Source organism: Maniola hyperantus, chromosome 13 (assembly GCF_902806685.2).
Source record: "Maniola hyperantus chromosome 13, iAphHyp1.2, whole genome shotgun sequence".
Classification (NCBI taxonomy): domain Eukaryota; kingdom Metazoa; phylum Arthropoda; class Insecta; order Lepidoptera; family Nymphalidae; genus Maniola; species Maniola hyperantus.
The window spans coordinates 14,251,505-14,261,739 of record NC_048548.1 but is presented as its reverse complement, the minus strand read 5'-3'; the positions used below and the strand labels follow the sequence as shown (position 1 = coordinate 14,261,739).

The 10,235-nt window shown below is 38.0% G+C and overlaps 2 protein-coding genes across 2 annotated transcripts in view; one reads left to right on the top strand and one right to left on the bottom strand.

The window, feature by feature from the left end:
• LOC117987489 (15-hydroxyprostaglandin dehydrogenase [NAD(+)]-like) overlaps positions 1-8,903 on the top strand; it is a 385,473-nt gene extending 376,570 nt beyond the window's left edge. Inside the window, exon 2 of the transcript XR_011237462.1 lies at positions 8,892-8,903. The gene's annotated coding sequence lies outside the window, so the exon portion shown is untranslated. The remainder of the gene's footprint in view (positions 1-8,891) is intronic.
• The window catches only part of LOC117987677 (monocarboxylate transporter 9-like), a 120,535-nt gene that overhangs the window by 49,027 nt on the left and 61,273 nt on the right, over positions 1-10,235 (bottom strand). The window lies entirely within an intron of this gene.

Genomic DNA, 10,235 nt, shown 5'->3' with positions numbered 1-10,235 from the left:
CCTCCTTCATTCTTAGGACAATCTTTGTTAATTACTAGATAATTATATGGATTATTCCATACTTTTGAACACATTTCTCGAAATAATGACCAGGACATATCAGTGTTGACATGTTCGTCATAAACATGTTTCAAATTAATGTCATCCTGTTTGAATAAAACTATGAGATTAGCGTTGTCTCTCACAAGCTGTTTAGGAATTTTTGTATATGTTTGATTTAAATAAAAACAGTCAACAAACTTGTGTCTACCCATAGCAAAGTAATCTCTGATGTTGTTTTGTTTTTCAGATGCTACGTCATCAAAAATTATGACTGAATTAGGTTTAGCGCTTTGAGGACTAAGGACATCATTATTGGCGTGGTATTTAAAGTAAGACACTCCCGGTACTCTTTTCAAAATATTTTCTAAAAGCGTATATTTAGGTTGATACAAGGTTTTTGAATAAACATAAACGTTTCTAAATCGTAATCCATTTTCGTGTAGGAGAAGACCGATGACTAAATTGGTTTTACCACAGTTCGATGGACCACATATAAGACACCGTATTGTATTGGGAAGTAGTTTACCATGACGGAATGTAGTATTTTCGCTAACAGTACAAATGTTATTAAAATTAAGTGATTGAGGCTGCTTTTCAAATCTCATTTTTGTGTGATAGCTTTAACAAACTCGAATAAAGTAACAGTTTCTCAACGTCACCATAGTTTATATTGAAAATTGCAAACCATCTTAGTTAATGATTAACCTTTATGAAATCTTAGTTGCGCAATCACTAAATCATGTTTCGAATGAACGAAATGCAAAAGCTATAATTGGGCATTGCTAGATCACTAAAGCATGTTTCGTGAACGAAGTGGAACGAAGTGAAACGAAGTAAAACGAAGTGAAACGAAACATGCTTTAATGATCTAGAATGCCCAATTATACACTACTACTGTCTCCTTCTCCTCCCCTGTCTTCTTCTGCGGAGCGGGTGGGCGTCGGCGTCCAGCTCTCGTTCCCGCTCCGCGGCCTCCTTCAGTGATAACAGTTACGTGACCTGAAGAGGCACGAAATAGAAAATTGTGGAAGGATCGGAGGGAGGCCTTTGCCCAGACGTGGGACAGCACAGGCTGATTTAGATTAGATTAGAAGTTTTTCTGTATGTATATCTATATATATAAAATTCAAAGCCCTGACTGACTGACTGACTGACATAGATATCAACGCACAGCATAAACCGCTGGTCCTAAAGACATGAAATTTGGAGGGTCTATTCTTTGTGAAGAGTAGGTATCCACTGAGAAAGGATTTTTCGAAATTCCACCCCTAAGTGGGTTAAATGGGGGATGGAAGTTTGTATGAAAGTCGGTCATTTTTCAAGTTATTTGCATGAAAATTGGTATTTGGGTTTTCGGTCACAAATGAAGAAATACGTGTTTCAGGATTTTTGGAAAATTCGCCCATAAGGGTGGTAAAATAGGGGATGGAAGGTTGTATGGGAAAGTTTTAATTATTGATATGAAGGAGTGAAATGGGGGTTGGAAGGTTATATGTGTTATTCGGTGCTGTTCAGGGTGCGTGTCCTGATGTTATAATGTTTGTTTCTGAAAAAAAATGCCATTTGTTTCCTGTAGGCCACGAAGCTAGTACTATATAATATAGTTTTTTTGTATCGAAATAAAGAACTCCCTCTACTACTACCGGAACACCGGTTTGTCCGCACACTGTTGTCCTTACCTATTTTGTGATATTTAAAGATACTAAAAATATAGCATAATCTCTACGTATGTACTTTTAATTACCTGAAGGCAAACTCAAAAGTTAAACTTAGTTAAAAACTTCAAAAACAGCTTATCTGCTATGTGCAGTCCCGAGCTCTTCCCGATTGCTGAAAATCTAGTTTTGACCATTGATACTGAACGAAAATCTGTAAACTCAAAGATACGCTCTTTATTTTAGCTTTAGGTACATGGTATTCCTCATTGCTGTGGCGTTTTAAGGGTACGATGCCGTGTAGAAACCAAAGGGGTATGGGTGTAATAAAAACTGCCAGGTTAGCCCGCTTCCATCTTAGACTGCAATCTGCATCATCACTTACCACCGGGTGAGATTGCAGTCAAGCGCTAACTTCTCGTCTTCGTATACGGATAAAAAATAAAAAACAAATTCACTCTGTCACAGGTTTGAGTTGTGTGATCCTTTCGTAGAAGTACGAGTAGCATCACCTAAAGTCATCATGGTCAACCCATCACCGGCTCACTACAGAGCACGGGTCTCCTCTCAGAGTGAGAAGGGTTTTGGCCATACTCTACCTCCCTGACCAAGTGCAGATCGGTAGACTTCACGCACCTTTGAGAACATTATGGAGAATTCTCAGGCATGCAGGTTTTCTCACGATGTTTTCCTTCACCGTTAAAGCAAGTGATATTTAATTAATGAAAACGCACATAACTCCGAAAAGTTAGAGGTGCGTGCCAGGGGATCGAACCCCCGACCTCCGATTAGAAGGCGGACGTCCTAACCACTAGGCTATCACAGCTTTTTTTTTTTACCTAAAACCTAAAGTTTTAGCACCTAAAGTGTGTAATGTGTATATGTGGAGACTGCCATAGTCCCCCTTCTCAGAATCCCCATTGTTTCCCAGTTCAACAAAATGTTTATCTAGGGCTTAGCATATCAATGGTCTGGCCGTGGTAAGAGTAGAAGTGAAAGGTGGCCAAAAATCTAATTTCGATTGCTTCAGCGATTCAGCCAGCGCACTGCGCTCAGTGGAATTTTGTTTTGGCCAACTACAAACGGGATTGTATGAACTTATTTGTGAGCTATGTTTTGATGAGGATTGTAACAGTACGAAGCGATTTGCCTCCTAGTTTCTAAGTAATTCGAACCGTTAGAATATGGCCCTTCCAGCGAGTCTTGCACTCGCACTTGGCCGGTTTTTTCTTATAGAGAACCTGTTCTGTACTACGGTCATATTTTTTCGACATTTTGCACGATAAGTCAAAAACTATTATGCATAAAAATCTGTTTTAGAATCCACAGGTGAAGCCCTGTTTTGTAACAAAACGGCCGAGGGAACAAAACAGACCGAAAAAGCCTATCCATACTAATATTATAAATGCGAAAGTGTGTCCGTCTGTCTGTCTGCTAGCTTTTCACGGTTCATCCGTTTAACCGATTTTGATGAAATATGGTACAGAGATAGCTTCCATCCCGGGGAAGAACATAGGCTAATATAGGCTAATAATAACTTTTGATCCTGGAAAATCAAAGAGTTCCCGCGGGATTTATAGAAACCTAAATCCACGCGGATGAAGTCGCGGGCATCATCTAGTATTTGAATAATGAAAGGGATGATCACAAAGTTTTCCGATCGAAGTACTAACGAGGAACAATCGCTTAGAAGAAGTAAAAGTGATTACTCAAACGAGCAGCCATTTATAGGAGCCTTTTTTCCATTTCCCGGCCGTCCTGTAGAGCTAGTCATTAACCGGCGACGCAAACAGAAGGGTGTTATAATCAAAGTCAAAGTCAAAGTATTTATTCAAAAGAAGTAACATTTTAAAGAGGTAAAGAGGTAACTTTTTGATAGTCACTTGTTGCATATTATAAATGCGAAAGTGTGTTTGTTTTTTGGTTTGTCTTCAATCACGTCGCAACGGTGCAACGGTGCTTTATTTCAGGAATGTAATGTACTATTACGGAATCTTTCTTTTATCGCTAAACTCTTGAAACTCAGACCACCGGCTTGTGTCTACGACGCTGGATTACCCCTTGTGGGGGCAAAAGAGCAGTTTTTCGGGCAGATTGTAATAAGCATAGCCTCGAGTACGATTTAATCTAACGCTGTCGCCGGCACGGCCAACAGCCGGCACTGCACACAAAAATATTTTACATTCTAACAAGACCAGCTATTTGGCCCTTTTTGACTGGTTTACCGATATACCTACCGACTAACTTACATTTTAATGATGATGAGCGGGTCTTCTCCGTTTGGCCGGAACGGCCAAGCGGGGGTACGGGCCTCGAGGCATGGCCTTCTTACCCGGGTGGGGCGCAGGGCAACTTTGTGCCCTGGTGACTGTTTTTAAGTCGGAATTACACCAACTTGGGCCTGCCAATCTTGGCTTATGGCCCTAGGGGACTTGTTCTGTTTTAATGAGGAGGTTTCCAGGCAAAATTCGAGAAAATTTTCATAGATGGCGCTAAATACTACCACCACTAAAGATGAAAAATTATACCTATATCTATATGATCTCACTCGCTGGCTCTTAGGCCATAATATGATTGAACGAATATTAAATGATATTCTTACTTACTTACTGTATCGTAAAGCCTCTAAAACGGTTTGTAAAGTTATAAAGGTAACGACATGGTTATATCCCACATAATAATATCAAAAGGATACTCTTACGAGTTACGACTGTAGGAAGTTCGTTCGTATACGCAATTTACTATATTGGAGCAATAAAAGTTTTAATACTGATTATACTCAGACCACAGAGCAGATAGAATAGCGATTTATATTTATTTTTCAGGCCCGCCCAAAAAAAGGAGTGTACTAATGTTTTGTAGATTGCAATCGGAGAAGGGAGGGCCCGCCCCCGCACACGGACTAAAAATATGTGAGTTTGTCAATGCCACCTATTAACTTCTAAGTGCCTGAACAGATGATTGATGGCAACTTACCACCTCCCATGACTCCACCAACCTCTCGGTTATGGACTGAATTGCAGGAGACCCCCCCCCCCTCTTCCCCCCGCTGGTATTTGCTCTTCGCTTTCCCTACAAGTTCTGTTTACGAATTAAAAGAAAAAAAACTTTATTTTTTAAGTTATGCCAGACGTCTCCAATTTTAGAATTATATATTTTTTTTTACTGATACCTAAGGATTTGGTTATGCCAAGGCCTCTAAAAGCTTTTCGGGACGGTTAAACGTCAAGCACGTAGTTTTGTTTTGCTTGATCAAGCTGCTTGACGGTCGCATCAAGCAGCTTAAGTCAACCGTCAAGCAGCTTGATCAAGCAAACCGCATTTTTTTCATATCTCGAATGCTGTCCAAACGTCGCAAAAATATAAAATCGCATCAATCACCGTAATCACGTAAATGCTTGACTCAATCATCAAGCAAATATTATAAACGGTCAAAATGCTTGGCTCAAGCAAAAATCTACGTGCTTGAAGTCAAGTCGCTTGACATTAACAACACTTGAGCACTAAAGCCAAAAGGTCTCAAGCAGAAGAAGCACTGTACTGCAGATCGCTTCTCCTATGAATGTGAGCTAAGTGAAAGGGTTAGTCGAAAATGGAAAACCGATATCTACATTTCATCTCACACCCGGTATCAAACTATCAACTGAATTAAATAGTGTCATCATCTTCATCATCATGGTCAACCCATCGCCGGCTCACTACAGAGCACGGGTCTTGGCCATAGTCTACCACGCTGGCCATGTGCAAATTGGTAGACTTCACACACCTTTGAGAACATTATGGAGAACTCTCAGGCATGCAGGTTTCCTCACGATGTTTTTCTTCACCGTTAAAGCACGTGATATTTAATTAAAACGCACATAACTCCGAAAAGTTAGAGGTGCGTGCCCGGGATCGCACCCCCGACCTCCGATTAGAAGGCGGACGTCCTAACCACTAGGCTATCACAGCTGTTTAATGTAGTGAATTAGATAATGTACCTAAATATAATACGTTCCGTCCTATTTAGATATCCCTTAACAAACACACTTTTGCATTCATAACAGAATGCAAAAGTGTGTTTGTTTGTCGGTTTGTCCTGCAATCACGTCGCAATAGAGCTACGGATCAACGTGATTTTTTCTATGAGTATAGTTGAGGACCTGTTACGTCATCCATACTAATCCATACTAATATTATAAATGCGAAAGTGTGTCTGTCTGTCTGTATGTCTGCTAGCTTTTCACGGCCCAACAGTTCAACCGATTTTGATATATTTGGTGGTAGAGTTAGCTTACATCCCATTTTTATGTCCTTCATTTAGGCCACAACAAAGATTGTCGTAAATTATTTGCATGGGCGAAGTTAAAACACCTAAAAAGTGTAATAAAATACTTTTGTCCCAGAAAAACAACCAGTTCCCGCGGGATACCATGCTATTTTCCACGCATTTGTCTTTCAATCACACTGTAACAGGACACGAATTAATGTGATTTTTTTCACGAATATATTTTAAGGACCTGAAAGTGAAAAAAACGCTTTTATCCCGAAAAATAAAAAGTCTAAAAACAACACCTTTCTATATCTAAATATATAAAAGGAAAAGGTGACTGACTGACTGACTGATCTATCAACGCACAGCTTAAACTACTGGACGGATCGGGCTGAAATTTGGCATGCAGATAGCTATTATGACGTAGGCATCCGCTAAGAAAGGATTTTTGAAAATTCAACCCCTAAGGGGGTGAAATAGGGGTTTGAAATTCGTGTAGTCCACGCGGACGAAGTCGCGAGCATATGCTAGTTCCCATACAAAAGATTCGTAATAATACTTAAAAGTCAATTTGAACTCAATTTGAACTTTAATACCATACCATAAAGTTTAAGTGTTAGTGGATGGGTTCTGGGAAGGCAAAACAACGACTAGTATGACATAAAAAGCCGATTTTTTTAAATATCTAAATACGTTTTATCTGTTGTTGTAACTCCTATTAGCCCATCCGGATCCTGGAGTAGCTACTATCACCGAACACATGATAAAAGCTAGTTTCCGTTTTTAGGGTTCCGTAGAACAACAACAAGGTATTTACACCTTTATTACCTGTTATCTCCCAAAGGCATCATGATACAAACTTCATAGTCTTTGATCGTTCCTTCCTATGTTGGGAACAATACGCATAGAAACTTTCAGCTTTTATAAAATAACGAAGGTCTGGCACGCGCTGGCTCTCTCCCGTTTTCTCAAAAGGAAAAACAGAACCCTTACGTTTTTCCTTTTGAGGTACGGAACCCTAAAAAGATTTTTGTTTTATTTATTTATTTAATCATCCGCCGGTTCCGCTTTTCCTTCTGAAGTACGGAACCCTAAAAACTACCTGAGAAATAATTACTATGTATTAATATAATATATAAATAATTATTACCAAAGTTGCAATTAAAATTACCTCGGAACCCTACTCTATATTCAGGCATGTCCTTGACCAATGTTTTGGGAATATATTAACGCAATTAAATAAACGCAGGATCAGTATAACTAGATAAGTCACTAACGATCTCGGTTTAAAGTGAACCGATTTTAATAAGTTGAAGCCGATTTCAATTTTTTTTTTAAAGATGGGTAAGTTTTGCTTTAGATAAGATAAGATAAGTTTATTAATTGCAAAAATTGTATGTACATAGGGTCTTAAAAATATAAAAGTCCAATTACAATCTGCCATCAATGGCGCGCAATTAATTTTAACATACTAAAAAAAAATTCAAATATGATGTCAAAGAAAACCTAAAATAGTCTTATTTAAGTGCATGTTAATTATATTAACTTAATAATAAATTAATTACATTGATGAAATTAATTACTTAATGAAATCTCGAATCTTTAGACCAGGGATACATCTACACTAATATTATAAAGAGGAAAACTTTGTTTGTTTGTTTGTTTGTTTGTTTGTTTGTTTGTTTGTTTGTACTGAATAGGCTCAAAAACTACTGGACCGATTTTAAAAATTCTTTCACCATTCGAAAGCTACATTATCCACGAGTAACATAGGCTATATTTTATTTTGGAAAAAAATAGGGTTCCGTAAGATATTTGGGTTTTTCGGACACAAGGTGTAAAAAATCAACCAGAAAAGTTACTTATTTTGCGTACGCTGCCTAAACTATAAAAGATAGAACCATAAAATGTTCTAATTAATTGTAGATCTTATAAATATCTACAAAAAAGTCCGCGACACACTATACCCATCTATGTCGAGTGAGGCACAGCAACCATTTTTTTATTTAAAAATCTTAAATTTTTTTTGGACTACATTTAAACGCGTTTATTTTACTCATGCTATTAATCCTTATCAAAATAAATGATTTCATCACTAAGAACAGTTTATGGAGATAATATTTGGTCTTTGAATGATTAAAATTGGACGTTTGGTTTTGAAGTTATGGCGAAATTAAAATATTACGATTTCTGCTGCACGGCCCGTTGTCTACATCTATCTACACTAATATTATAAAGAGGAAAACTTTGTTTGTTTGTTTGTTTGTTTGTTTGTTTGTTTGTTTGTTTGTTTGTTTGTTTGTTTGTACTGAATAGGCTCAAAAACTACTGGACCGATTTTAAAAATTCTTTCACCATTCGAAAGCTACATTATCCACGAGTAACATAGGCTATATTTTATTTTGGAAAAAAATAGGGTTCCGTAAGATATTTGGGTTTTTCGGACACAAGGTGTAAAAAATCAACCAGAAAAGTTACTTATTTTGCGTACGCTGCCTAAACTATAAAAGATAGAACCATAAAATGTTCTAATTAATTGTAGATCTTATAAATATCTACAAAAAAGTCCGCGACACACTATACCCATCTATGTCGAGTGAGGCACAGCAACCATTTTTTTATTTAAAAATCTTGAATTTTTTTTGGACTACATTTAAACGCGTTTATTTTACTCATACTATTAATCCTTATCAAAATAAATGATTTCATCACTAAGAACAGTTTATGGAGATAATATTTGGTCTTTGAATGATTAAAATTGGACGTTTGGTTTTGAAGTTATGGCGAAATTAAAATATTACGATTTCTGCTGCACGGCCCGTTGTATTATATAAAGAGGTAATGTCGTTAAGTTTGTTTGTAGGGGGTAATCTTTAGAACTACTGAACCGATTTTAAAATTCTTTCACCAGTAGAAAGCTACATTATTCCTGAGTGACATAGGCTATACGGGATCTTTAAAAACCTAAATCTACGCGGGCGAAGCCGCGGGGATCAGCTATTATTATATAAAGAGGTAATGTCGTTAAGTTTGTTTGTAGGGGGTAATCTTTAGAACTACTGAACCGATTTTAAAAATTCTTTCACCAGTAGAAAGCTACATTATTCCTGAGTGACATAGGCTATACGGGATCTTTAAAAACCTAAATCTACGCGGGCGAAGCCGCGGGGATCAGCTAGTCTAATATAAATCTTAAAAATATAGAAGGAAAAGGTGACTGACTGGCTGACTTACTGACTGATCTATCAACGCACAGCTCAACCTACTGGACCGATCGGGCTGAAATTTGGCATGCAGATAGCCATTATGACGTAGGCATCCGCTAAGAAAGGATTTTTGGAAATTCAACCTAGGGGTTGAATTTTTTCAATTCAAATAGGGGTTTGAATTAGATCAATCTCAAGGTCATGCAAAAGTCCGATAATAACTAAATTAGAACAAAATCTTGAGCACTCTGAGTCCACACAGCCTTGCCTGTCCTACCTCTAGTGTTTTTGTTAAGCGCTAAGCCAGAAGCTCACAAAAGAGATCCTGGATGAAGCAAGCGAAACGAAGGTCAACTAGGTGAAGCTGAAGGAAGGGGTGACAGATAGAGCTTCTGCAAACTATAGTACGCAGCGGAAAGTGATGAACACCGACCTTTAGAAAGAGACAGTCGGCTAATTTCGGCTTCGTAGATCTTTATCTCTGTCGCAAACTACCTATGTGACGTAAGACGTCCAGTTTAAAATAATTGTATAGAGTTGTTAAAACCCCCAAATTTAAACATCACACTTCACACTATAATATTATAAAGGCGAAAGTTTGTATGTGTATGTGTATTGTGTATGTGTGTGTGTGTATGTTTGTTACTCCTTTACGCAAAAACTACTGGACGGATTTGGCTGAAATTTGGAATGGAGATACATTATACCCTGGATTAAGACATAGGCTAATTTTTATCCTGGAAAATCAAAGAGTTCCCGCGGGATTTTGAAAAACGTTAATCCACGCGGACGAAGTCTCGGGCATCAGCTAGTTAATAATAAAATTTAAAATTGTACTATAGCATCTTTACGAAAAAGAGGGAAATCTTTACGAAGTAGATGGAGAGAGTGAATTGAGAATTAGGCACTTTCGGCCGCGTATGCCAATTGCCACGTCAGCTTCGTAACCCGATGATCTACTCTCCATCGCTCGCTCAGTGACTCAGGCCTTTTAATATCATGGAAATGACCAAAATTGCAATTTCATTTCAGAAGGACCCTGCGGAACCAAGGATTTGTCCCTCTCGCCGGAAACTCTAA